Source organism: Hibiscus syriacus, unplaced genomic scaffold (genome assembly GCF_006381635.1).
Source record: "Hibiscus syriacus cultivar Baekdansim isolate YM2019G1 unplaced genomic scaffold, ASM638163v2 tig00002511_pilon, whole genome shotgun sequence".
Classification (NCBI taxonomy): Eukaryota; Viridiplantae; Streptophyta; class Magnoliopsida; order Malvales; family Malvaceae; genus Hibiscus; species Hibiscus syriacus.
Window position 1 is genome coordinate 990,172 of NW_024061932.1, and position 8,718 is coordinate 998,889.

The 8,718-nt window shown below is 34.8% G+C and overlaps 1 pseudogene; it reads right to left on the reverse strand.

The window, feature by feature from the left end:
* Nucleotides 1-4,137: 4,137 nt before the first annotated feature.
* On the reverse strand, nucleotides 4,138-8,164 carry LOC120147325 (annotated as a pseudogene).
* Between the last annotated feature and the right edge of the window lie 554 nt (nucleotides 8,165-8,718).

Sequence of the window (8,718 nt, forward strand, 5' to 3'; positions counted from 1 at the left end):
CATAACATGTTTTTTTTTATTTTATTTTATTCAAGCTTAAACATTTCTTACTTTGTGTCTAGGTGCAAGAGGGAAGCTGAACAGTCTCGACAGTTGCAAGAATGTCAGTCAGAATGTCTTCCAATTCTGGATGCGATACAGATGTGTTTGGTTCATAAATCAATTGGAAATTATTCCTCTATCTCTTAGTTTTTCAATGCCTTTGAATCACCTTAATCGATATAGGGAGCTTGAGATATGATCGATTTATTGAAGATAGTGCGGGCTGGAATTTTGTTACGGGAATTTTATGCATGGATGAATAGGATGAGTTTGAGCCAAGGGAGAGTCTTTTCAACTTCAGCCAAATGAAAAGCCATTGAAGGACTCTTAATTCACCCATTCAAGAAATTCAAAGATGATTGTTATCATCTAAATTCAAGGGTTGTTCATATTCTTCAAGGGAGCATGCAATGAAGGGTGATTTAATTAACTTATTAAGACAATTTTCAGCATGGAATAGCAAGAGTCTTCCACCCCTTGGACGAAATTAAGGCCAAATTCAGCTTCAAATTGTCTAGATTCATCCCCAAAATTATCTAGAATATTCATCCAACTTTGAAGATAAGAAGAAAAAGCATTCAAGTGCATTTTATTACTAAATTGATGATAATGTTTTCATATTTTGAGTCTTTTCATATGTTTCTTAGAAATACTATAAATATGAGCCTTTGGGGTCATTTTTAGAGACACATTTTGAATATATAAAACATCTTTGAGAGGTTTCTTTCATTCTTGTTCTCTTGTAGAACTTTATCGGCTTCAAGATAGTCTTGTTGTCTTCCTCCATTTCATTTTATTATATCGTTGGTTCCTAGCTCACCTATAGCTAGTGGGTCACGTTCCATTCTCTTCCACCTCGATTCCATCATATTATATTGTTGGTTCTTAGCTATATATAGCTAACGGGTCACAATCCATCCTTTGAATTTCTATCCTCCTCCTCACTGACTACACCCATCCTTCACCATTTTCGTTACATCTATTCAACCGTTATCACCACCAAACTTTTTTCATGTGCAAACCACTTAAAATTCATCCACATCCTTTTCAATTTCATTCTTTATTTGTTTATCTCATATTCACAACGTTAATTTTACACTTTCAGAATCATTTCAAGCACTATGGAGTTTTTTACTAGAATCACGATCGGGCAACAACGTATATGACTCGAAATACATAATCGATATCATATCATTTGGCATCAGAGCTAGCCGATTCAGTATGCGTATCGTTTCATTTTCTCTCTCCCAGGTTAGTAAAAAAAGTCAAAAAAACAAAAGAAAGAAAAAAAGTATAAAGAGGGAGGGAGTAATTCTTTTCATCTTTAAAGAAAAAAATATTTACTTCATTTTCTGCAATATGCTTGAGACCGTTTGATCGAGGCAAGTTGTTTACTTTCGAGAAGCTTCGAGAAGATTATTTGAGCTTAATCTGGGAATTTCAAGCCAAGTTTAGATTTCTAAAATCCTTTTTCAATCCAAAAGAAGAACCTCCACCATCATACTCAAGGTTGGGATGTGAAGAAGGAACAACCAAGTTTAAGGGATGATTTTATCTTTTACTTGTTCATGAATTTGCATGAGTGTTAATAAATTTGCATGACATTAAGTTGCATAAATAAATAAGCATGATACTTCATTTAAGTATGAGTTCATCAAAGCATGTAGGTTTTTATGAAGCTATTTCATTTAAGTATGAGTTCATCAAAGCATGTAGGTTTTTAAGAAGCTATTTCATTTATGTATCCTCTTTCATTCAATAAAGGTAGTTGACTAATTAAACTAGTTCATTCATTTAAACTGGTTCATTAATTAAACTAGCTCTTTATATTTTTTCAAAATATGTTTTTATTTTATTTTATTTTATTCAATCTTAAACATTTCATACTTTTGTGTCTAGGTGCAAGAGGGAAGCTGAACAGTCTCAACAATTGCAAGAATGTCTTCCAATTCTGGATGCGATACAGATGTGTTTGGTTCTAGAAATAAATTGGACATTATTCCTCTATCTCTTAGTTTTTCAACGCCTTTTGAATCACCTTAATTTGATATCGGGGGCTTGACATATGATCGATTTATTGAAGACAGTGCATTTTGGAATTTTGTTACGAGAATTTTATGCATGGATGAATTGGATGAGTTTGAGCCAAGGGAGAGTCTTTTCAACTTCAACCAAGTGACAAGCCATTGAAGGACTCTTAATTCACCCATTCAAGACATTCATAGCTGATTGTTATCATCTAAATTCAAGGGTTGTTCATATTCTTCAAGGGAGCATGCAATGAAGGGTGATTTAATTCACTTATTAAGACAATTTTTAGCATGGAATAGTAAGAGTCTTCCACCCCTTGGACGAAATTAAGGCCAAATTCAGCTTCAAATTGTCTATATTCATCCCCAAAATGATCTAGAATATTCTTCCAACTTTGAAGATAAGAAGACAAAGCATTCAAGTGCATTTTATTACTAAATTGATGATAATGTTTTCATCTTTTGAGTCTTTTCATATGCTTCTTAGAAATACTATAAATAGGAACCTTTGGGATCATTTGTAGAGACACATTTTGAATAAATAAAACATCTTTGAGAGGTGGCTTTCATTCTTGTTCTCTTGTAGAACTTTATCGGCTTCAAGATAGTCTTGTTGTCTTCCTCCATTTCATTTTATTATAATGTTGGTTCCTAGCTCACCTATAGCTAGTGGGTCACTTTCCATCCTCTTCCACCTCGATTCCATCATATTATATTGTTGGTTCTTAGCTATATATAGCTAACGGGTCACAATCCATCCTTTGAATTTCTATCATCCTCCTCACCGACTACAACCATCCTTCACCATTTTCGTTACATTCAATCAACCGTTATCACCACCTAACTTCTTTCATTTGCAAACCACTTAAAATTCATCCACATCCTTTTCAATTTCATTCTTTATTTGTTTATCTCATATTCACAAGGTTAATTTTGCACTTTCAAAATCATTTCAAGCACTGTGGAGTTTTTACTAGAATCACGATCGGGCAACAACGTATATGACAAAGATGTTGGATGGGCTAGTGACAAAGATGATTTTCCTTTTACAACTGTTTACATTGTCTATATTGGTTGTAATCACGTGTTTTCGAGCTCTAAGAAAGAGAAAATTGTTGCTCGATGTTCCACTGAGGTTGATTATCACTCTGTGGCAACTACAGCTACTGAATTGCATTGGTTTTTCTCCATCTTGTATGAACTTAGCGTCATAATACCACAACAACTAGTGATTTATTGTGATAATGTTGGGGCAACGAACCTATGTGCTAACTCGATCTTTCATTCTCGCATGAAACATGTTGCGTTAGATTACCATTTCATCTGTGAGCAAGTGCAAAGTGGATGTCTCTGAATCTCTCATGTCTCCATTCGTGGCCAACTTGTTGATGTTCTTACAAAACCGCTCTGCGCCAACAATTTGTCACTATCATCAACAAGATTGGACTCACTTCAGCACCGTCCATCTTGCAGGGGTATGATAGGATAATGCTACAAACTTAATTTCAAATGTTTATGTTGTGATTCTCATTAATCTAAGTAACAATCTTTCTTTATCATATCCATTCTATTTGAATACTGCGTTGTTAGTTAGAAACACTATTGTATATAAATATGTTGCTCAAGGTTGAGATGAATTGTGAAAAACACAAATCTCTTATAGCTTTCTGTAATTCTCTTTTGCACAAAAATAACAGTTCAAATGAAGTGTTTGCACTAAGCACTATGTAAAAGAAGTAGAAGAAAAATCAAGGGTGAATGAAGAAAGAAAGAATACGTCATTTTTCGGAAGTCATGGTAGCTAGTTTTTTCTAAAGAAGATCAAGAACATAGAGAAGCAGGAAGAATATTAGAAATAAACACATAGTTTATTAGTTAGGCCATACTTTGTTAGGTCATTTTTATTTTAGTTAGTGTGGGTTCAATAACTTTCTTTTTATTAATCAGCATCAATAATATTTTTAGTATATTTTCTTTATTTATCGTTTTCTAAAAATAAAATCCCTAACTAATAAATACCACATCCGTTCACCTCTTCTCCTTCACGTTTCGGTCATCGTCTCGGTCATCGTCCGGCAGTCGTGATATCTTTCTTAGAAACGTAAACAACAAATATCTGTGCACGTAAACGACCATTTAATGATTTTCTTTTAGAGAAAATGTTGGAGTGGTTTCTGATTTTCTGTACAGTTAAACTTGATTACAATTTTAAAGAACAAAAAACTTATGAAAATAGTTGTCATTATAGTTGACATAAAGTTTGTTAACAATAAAAATCACAATTTGATTCACTGAAGACCGAATAGATGCTAAACAACATATATCCATGCACTGTCTCGAGCATCTTCCAAAGACTAAATGAATTACTTGTATACATAATAATCGGTGTTTCCTCTTGATTCACCGTAACTTCAGCCCATGGATGTTGGTGTCTCACTCTTAGACCCTCGAGCTCTATTGCAACTTCCTTCATTGTAGGCCTTTCATCACTTTTCACTCTTAAGCACCTCTGTGCAAGTTCCGCAACTTGTTTAATCTGCCCAATATCTCCTCCTTTCGCCACTTTATCATCCACAATCCGAAACAAATCACCATCTCTCATTGATTTCAGAAAATAGTTAGTCAAATTCCTTTCTTCTTCGGGGGCGTCAAAGGTAAGTGCCATTTTTCTGGTTAGTAGCTCAACAAGGACTACACCAAAGCTATAAACATCGCTCTTCTCATTCATTTGGCTCGTCTGCAAGTATTCAGGGTCCAAATATCCTAGTATCTCTTGCACCAGCGTTGATAACTGCATTTGATCGATTGGAACTAATCGAGAAGCTCCGAAATTGGAAACTTTCGCGGTGTAATTGTTGTCCAAGATATGTTTGCAGGCTTAACATCTCTATGAATGATTGGTGTAGAAGCTGCAGAGTGCAAATATGGCAGCACTTGCGCTGATTCCGTAGCTATACTTAACCGAATCTCCCATGAAATCGAACGATCCTTGTTTTTGCAGTGGATGTGATCGGAGAAGGTGCCATTGGAAACAAATTCATAGACCAACAATGGGACCTCGGTCTCCAGGCAACGGCCTAAAAGCTTGACCACATTTCTATGGTTTATTTGGGAGAGAATAATGACCTCGTTGATGAACTGCTTTATTTGGCTTTGATCAACAACCTTGGATTTCTTGATAGATACCTTTGTTCCTTTCTTCAAGATAACTTTGTAAACTGTGCCGAACCCTCCCTTGACGATGATTTGGCTCTCGTCGTAGTTTTTTGTTGCGTTTTGAAGCTCTTCTGCTGTAAAAATCTTGACGGTTTCAGTGGAGACTTGTCGCTCGTTTGCTCTTGCTGTAACAGTAAACCCCCGTTTTGACGAAAGAATTTCTTTTTCATTTTGAGTAGCTTTCTTCTCTTGTGTGTGAAGAGCAACCATGAACAACCCACGATAACAACTAGCACAGTTAATCCCGAAACTGCCATGAAACACCAGCTAATATTTTAGACACGATCTTTAGCGCAGCACATGCTGGAGAACTCAGTTTCATTGTCATTGTTTCATATAACGATGACGTGGCATTTTTTTTATTTTTTAAGGACGAATTGATATTATCTCATAGTCTCACGTTAGCATCACCATTAATTTTTTAATGGTTAAGGATTAAAATAAAACCAAAACTTAATGATATGTATGACTTTAAAACAAAAAATAGTTTGGTGACTAAAATAGAATAAAAATAATAATTTGAGAGATAAACTTGGAGTTTGTCCTTAAATTTTAAATTTTAAATGTTGTATTAATCAATATAATGAAATTTATTGGAATTAAAAAATGTATATGGAAAAGTTAAAATTAGAACCGAGCACCAACCGATACAGATACAAACCACATTTAGTACATTTGGTGTGCAGCCAGTTCGTCTTTTCTGCCATCGCCATGAAAACTTTTGGAGCAATAACAAGTATAATTTCCCAATGTATTAACACAATTACTCTCAGAAATACAATTGTGGAGGCTCAAATCTTTGCACTCATCAACATCTGAAGATCATTAAAACAAATAAATCAATCCCAAGATGGTAAAATATGAGTAGACAGGGAGAGAAGTATGATTTTATGTTAGGAGGATCGAACTTCTAAAAATTTTATTAGATGATGAATTTATAAAATTTTAAGTGACGAAAATATATTATCAATAAAAATATAAAGAAAATATCTAAAGTATATGATAATTTAAAAATTTTAAGGACGTTCGTCCATCTTTGTGTTCGTCCATCTTTGTGAGTAGATAGAGCCTATGAGCATAAGATAGATATCTACCTTGGCAACCATTGTGAAGATATGGGTTCCCATAGTAGCCATCCTTGCACTTGCAGATATAACCAGACCTGTTAACAGGATCGTAGCAGATACTATTTTGTTTACAAGCATAACCAGATTTAGGCTCACTACCGTGCAAGTTTCGTTTCCGATCGCCCAATAGAGCACCAAAGGAAGAGATTCCATGGTGGCCAACACCTCAAAGCTTTTAAAGCTTGAAGTGAACTTGCTCTCGTCGGTAACAAAGGCGTAACCGCAAGGATTAAAGGCAGATACATTGGTATGATTGTTGAAACTTGTCACGGATATGTTAAGATTCTTAAGTCCACTAGGAACTGAGATTTGGCAGCACCTTATGCCCGAGCAAGAACCATTAAGGTCGACTGTAGTTTCGATTTTGTCGCAATACGAGATGCAGCCAGTGAAATATCCGCTACCGATGTACTCGCGTTCAGCCGTGATAATTGCCTCCGTGTCACAGCCGATGCCGGTGAGCTTGTTTTTATCATTCGAGATTGTGAATATGTCCGCCCACAGCATGGAGTTTATCCTCGTCACAAGTCTTCCGTCTGCATCGTAACAATCCTGAGCTACATAATTCAACATTTTCAGCTGACCTTCAAGTGATATGTTAGTGACAACCTATGTTGCACGATACGGATACGGGGACGAGGACGAGAAACGATAAATTTTAAAATTTAAGAGTACGAGGACGGTAAGAGTATGTCATATAAAATAATTTTAAAATTATAAATATATATAAAAAATCATAAATAAAATCAAATATCAAGACTCAACCCACAATATTAAGTTTCGAACAGTAAAATCCATAAACAAACTACAATATGAAAATATCAAATTTCAAGATTCAAACCACAATATTAACTCTAGAATAATAAAATTTATAATCAAATCATAATATTAAAGTGTCAAATCTTAATACTCAAACCATAATATTAAGTATAGAAAAATATTAAACCCAAATCAAACATTGTTAACCTCCTAATTTAACTCTAATTAACATCCTAACATTTGAGCATTTTTTAAAATTATAAAATTGGTGTAACATCTAATTTAAATCTAATTAAAAATCCTAACATTTGAGAATTTTTTCTAAATCACTAAATTAATTTGTGTGGTCAATTTGAAAATAATAAAAAATTAATTTTTGTTTTCTTCATTGTTTTCTTCTCAATCATTTCTCCAGAAAGAAATCCCAGTTTTTTTGGGGCCCTTTTTTCGATTCCAAATCCCGAAATCTCTGCAACTAATTTCTTATTTTCACTTGATTACTCCAATTCCTCATCTGGGTTTCGTCAGTTTGATCTTTTTCTTTATTTGATTAAATAGTTCTGCTAAATGCAAAATTACCCATGGGAACGTCCCCGAAACGTCCCCAAATAAACTCTGATCGCCCCCGAATTGGATCAACCATACCCTGTCACCGTGGCACATCCCAGGTATGTATCCCAGCTATTCCCGTGACGGAAACGTACCCGATACTTGAAACGGGCTCCTTTTCCTTCCCCGTGCAACATAGGTGACAACTATGTCGTTGCCTAGTAACTGTGGCACAGGGGGGCTGAAAGACTTGTTGCAAGTGATTGCGAAATTCTCATTCAAGTAACAGCTCCGAGTCGTTCCGAATGGATACGGAATGCTCACATCTCCGCACTTATCTTGGCAACCCGGTAACGCTTGGGAAGCCGCCGCCGCCGCTGCAAGAAACAAGGCACAGCTAAACAAGATCGACCGTATAATTCCACCCTCAGTAGGCTCCATTGACGAAGCTGATGATTCTTATATCACATGCACTTGTTTTATATTTGAATTCTAAAATACTCGTACCTTGTGCAATTTTAGGAGTAAAATGATTCGAGATTGTAAATTAGAATGAGTAAACTTACTAAAAGCCAAAGTTAAAATTCAATAAATATGATCCAAAGCTGCCGCTTCATGATACAAAGCTGCCGCTTCATGATACAAAGCTGCCGTTTTAGTGAACCAAAGATGCGTGATTAAATCAGAAACAAACACGTAGTGAAAACGCCGGCCCAAGTTCAGTACAAAAAATAAAAGTCCGTTTGACAAACGAAAGCATTAATCTTAGTATTGGTTGATGACGGTCTATATTTTTGTTTATCTTTGTTTATATATATATATATATATATATATATATATATTCTAGTTCTAATAATTTTATTTTTATAACACGTCTTCTTCTAGTTTTATGATACTTTTTTTCTTTATCTTTATGATATATTTTCGGTCGTTTGATTGATTTTTGTTCAAGTTTTTTAAAGTTTGATTTGGCGTTGCTTTGATTGATCAAGATA